This window comes from Rana temporaria, chromosome 6 (assembly GCF_905171775.1).
Source record: "Rana temporaria chromosome 6, aRanTem1.1, whole genome shotgun sequence".
In the NCBI taxonomy this organism is placed as follows: Eukaryota; Metazoa; Chordata; class Amphibia; order Anura; family Ranidae; genus Rana; species Rana temporaria.
Genome location: NC_053494.1, coordinates 170,738,227 through 170,743,087, shown reverse-complemented (window position 1 = coordinate 170,743,087; position 4,861 = coordinate 170,738,227). Strand labels below are relative to the sequence as shown.

General features: G+C 39.7%; 1 long non-coding RNA gene across 1 annotated transcript; it reads left to right on the top strand.

The window, feature by feature from the left end:
* The first annotated feature begins 1,474 nt into the window (after positions 1 to 1,474).
* Positions 1,475 to 3,787, top strand: LOC120944044. The gene is made up of 4 exons (XR_005750349.1): positions 1,475 to 2,727; positions 2,821 to 2,940; positions 3,065 to 3,142; positions 3,586 to 3,787. It is a non-coding gene; the product is annotated as an uncharacterized LOC120944044 (long non-coding RNA).
* Positions 3,788 to 4,861: the final 1,074 nt, after the last annotated feature.

Sequence of the window (4,861 nt, the reverse complement as noted above, 5' to 3'; positions counted from 1 at the left end):
CATTGATGGACTTTCAGTACCTATTGGATGCCTCTTGGTGTCAATAGATGTGGAAGCCCTCTACTCCTCAATACCCCATAAAAAGGGATTGGAAATGGTCTCTGGTTTCCTTGTTGAAAAAGGACCCAAAATGGACAAACTTAACTGCTTTGTGCTTAAATGCCTCTCTCACATCCTCACTAAAAATGTATTTTCTTTTGATGGGTCCCACCTCCTCCAGGTACAGGGCGTCGCTATGGGCACCTCTTGTGCCCCTGGCTACGCGAACCTGTACCTGGGGGGGTGGGAGCGAAAACTTTTTTCATCTGAGTCTAATCTGTATTTTTTGTCGTTTATTTTAAGCTGGTTTAGATACATCGATGATGTACTGATGTTCTGGACGGGTACAGTAGCTGACTTACATGCATTCATGAAATTCTTAAACCGTAATGAGTTTAATCTAAAATTTACGATGAACTACAGTAACTCTGCTATTGCATTCCTGGATATCTTGATATATATCGATGAATCCAATGGCATTCAAACATCCCTTTACCGCAAACCCACGGCGGGTAACACCCTTCTACACGCAGCAAGTGCTCATCCTGCCCCACTACTACGATCCATACCCTACAGTCAGTACCTTCGGTTGCGACGCAACTGTTCAGACGATAATGGATTCAAACTCGAATCAGACAAACTCTACACCAGACTTATTATGAGAGGATACAGTAAATCCTGCCTCAAAAAGGCATACAATCGAGCGGCCGGACGAGATAGAGCTAGCACACTTATCAAAAGTAACAAAAAAATATCTGATAGTACTGTTACGCGATTTATCACTACATTTTCGGATCAACACATCCAAATCCGCCAGCTATTACAAAAACATTGGCACCTTATTACCACGGATTTAACATTATCAAAATATGTGGGCAAAAATCCTAGTATCACCTTTAGACGGTCTACGTCAATCAGGGATCGCCTAGTGAAAAGTAACTACTACAAACCGTTAACAAGTACCCCAGAGATACCGGGCCTTTTTAGATGCGGTCAATGCAATTTTTGCCACCTTATGAAAGAAGGCCATATCATCCACCTCCCCAACGGTGGAACACATAGACTATATAAACATGTCACATGTCAAACACATGGGGTGGTATACATTATTTTCTGCTCATGCGGCTGCTTCTATATAGGTAAAACCATCCGCCCATTTTGGAAACGGGTGAAAGATCACATGTATTATATGACTAACGGCCTGCTCAACAAGACCATGGGCCACCATGTCGCCTTTTCACACAAATATATAATTCCATCAGTTCAGTTTGCTGTGTTGGACCATATTACAGAGGACCCTAGAGGTGGTAATCATGATCAGAAAGTGCTACAGCGTGAGACTCAATGGATCTATCGCCTTAAGGCGAATTTTTGGCCAGGATTGAACGACTCATTGAGTTTCAAACCGTTCTTGAATATTTGAATTCCTTGACCATGTCTCCGCCTCTCTCTTTTTTTCGTGAGGAATAAAATATCTGTGATCGAAATAGAATAGGTGCTCTTAGACATATAGGTTTATATCACTTATACTAATCATCATCATTTTACCTTTAATATATCCCCATGATAGGATAGGATTGCTACAGGCTGTCGGCCAACTCGTTCATCAATGCTGACTTTAATAGTGATTCGAGGGTATTTATGGGTTAGCAAATTGCTTTTTTTGCTATTGCTACAACTATTACAATGGTTTTTTCTTTTCTTTTTTACATTCGCTATTGTTAACCCTATACATCTGAAGACATGTTAATGTTAATATTGATACATTGGGATGGAATCTCCATACCCACACAGGAAGTACTCTGTAACTACTTATTTGTAGATATTTACCTCTGTATATTTATTATGTATATATATTTTTTCTATCCTATGTAATGAAAGTGTATCTTTGTGTGTGTTTCTTGCTCAGACGCCCCTCTGTGGATGCACCGGGTACATGTATGATCAGTATTGTCGGTCTATGAGGGTTAATTTACGCCAACTAATGTTCCCCCCATAACATAACTATCAAACCCGCAGGCTCTCTTATTTGATATTTTGATATCCGGTTGACAGCGGTATTGGTCAATATTTTTTTTAATAATTGACATGTGCTGCTTTCTATGTGCAGATACAGTTTCCATTTTTCTTTCCCCTTTCTTTTCCCTCCCTTTTTGTTTCCTCTTTTTATCTTAAATATCATGTGCACCGTCTCTTCACTCACACTAGTGACACTAAACACACTATTATATATTATACCCAATGGATCATTAACGGGGCCTTTTTCTTCCAGTTTACTACTGGGGATGAATTCCCCTTTATAACCGCTAGATGGCAGCCCCAGCATCAATATTAATCATCACAGCTAAGCCATGCTAAAAATCCCAATTCATCATTGTGTGCCTAATATTCATTGGGTGTTTGTGCCGTGATGGCTATTCTTGTGCGTTTTCTGTTTGGGCATGGGGAATTTTTGCTTTGTGCCCTGAACTTTGTGGGCCGTTTTGGGCGATATACCATATTAGTCCGCCTCAGTGGGATCTCTATTTATGCGCCGCACTATCGAAACGGCGCGCATCTATGACGTCATCACGTTATACGTCCATGTGATCCCACAGCCTATATAAACCTGATGCTCATGCAATGGCGCTGTGTCACCGTGTGTACACCCTGGGACACAGACGCATTGCTGCTGCAATCAGTTATAGGGTAAGTCACTTCTTCTGCTCCAAACTTGTTCCCTTTATTTTTACCACACTTAAGAATGACCTTTTGAATGGACACATTGTTTCATCTCAACAGGCCTGTACAAAAGCCCCATACAAAGGCTGCTACAGAAAGGGTTTCTCTATGTAAGCCCCTCCACATTGCTGTTATACTGCCATCTGTTGTCCCAGTGTGCTCAGGACTTCATAAAAATAGGTAACCTGGAGTTTTTGATTAACTCCTTATTTCCATCATAAATGCTAGTCCTTAAAGGCTGTTTAATAGCTCCTTTTGTTATATATATATATACTTTTTATTTATTATTTTTTTACTATTACAGTCCGAGTATTAACTCTTCCTGTGGTACATATCTTCCACCTTTTGGACTTGCAGTCTTGACTCTTTCGACTCACCTAAGGTGATTATGGTGGCCGTTTGGTCTTGTTGTTTTTTTATTAACACCGCAGGAACTATGTAGCAATTATATCCAATGCATTTGTTCACATGATTCTCTTTCCCCCTTTTTACTTATTACTCAACACATTTTCTTCATTATTTTTTTCATTTTTTCTTTTCCTTTTTCTCTTTTTTCTTTTTTCTTTTTTCTTTTTCCTTTTCCCCCCCTCTCTCTCTTTTTCTCTCACGTGTGTGCGTGCATGTATGTGCATTTAGGCTTGTGCATGCATATACACATATGTAGGTTCCTAGTGTTTTCTCTGTCTTATCCTCATTTTTATTATCATTTACTCCATCGTTATTATTATTTTCTATATGGTATGTGTCTGCGCGTTGACAGCAGCTATAATAAGAATTCATGTATTGAAATACTGCCATATATATACATATATTTCTGTCAACCAGATTTTCGATATATGGAAACTTGTGCCTAAAGCTTACCTTCCGACTTGGTATATTTCCATCTTATATGCCCCGTGGACGCACCCATCGAGGGACCACCAGCCATGTAAATACACACTATGACACTTTTATGCATTGCATTTTATTTTAATTCTATATTTTGATTAATATTTTTGTTTGACTAATATGCCACACTGTATCATTGCAGATAAGTTTCTATCTCTCTGCTAACTATATATTCCTCATCTTCGCCCTGAAGAAGCCCCACGGCGAAACGTGCGTTGGCGACTTCGGAGGAATGTACAGTGGTCATTTACTGTTGATGAATTTGTGATAATTTTTCTTGAACTTATTTATTTTATGTATATCCTGTTCAATTTATTTATACGCTATTAAATTATATATTTTTACAAAACTATACTTCCTTGGCCTTAAAGTCTGACCATCAATGTCCACTTGCTTGATATTGTTTCTTCTTTAATATTATTACAGATGTGGCCCATGTGAGTGCTATCCTTGTGTTTCCAACTTAATTTTCTCTTTTCTCTCCCTACGCCCTTTTCTCTCCTCCTCTCCCCTTCTTTTCTTCTTTCTTATTTCTCTTTTCTTCCCCCCCCTTTTTTTTCTCTTCTCTCAACTTTTTCCCCAGGTTCTTTAACCAACCCCTCTCCTCCTTCAATCATTACCTATGTACAAGGGACACAGCATCTGTCTCCTCTCCCTGACAGGACGTGGAGCTCTGTGTTTACAGTGGCCGGAGGACGCAAGCCCATAAAAAGACGGCCTCCCGGATTTATAGAGCCACCTGGAGGCCGTCTTTTTACTATGGCCCGGGACTAAAGTAGTTAATGTTACCAAATTAAAGGATTTAAGCAAACCTATGCATTTTCCATGCAAGCTAAAGTAGCAAGTTTGCTTACTACCCTATCTCCACCAGCACGTAGTCATGGTTACCTATTTGTTAAGGTTGAATAAAGACAAAAGTCCATCCAGTTCAACCTGTTTGTGTAGAAAAATTATTTCCCATAATCCCTGTATACTGTTTTCTAAGATGCACATCCAACTATCAATACTTCCTGCCGACACCACCAATTGTGGAAGAGATTTCCACATCCTTACAGCCCTGACAGTGAAAACCCCCTATGCAGCTTAAAGTTATTGTAAAGGTTCAGTTTTTTTAAAAAAAAATGACAAACATGTCATACTTACCTCCACTGTGCAGTTCGCTTTGCACAGTGTGGCTCCGAACGGCATCTTCTGGGGTCTCACGGTGGTTGTC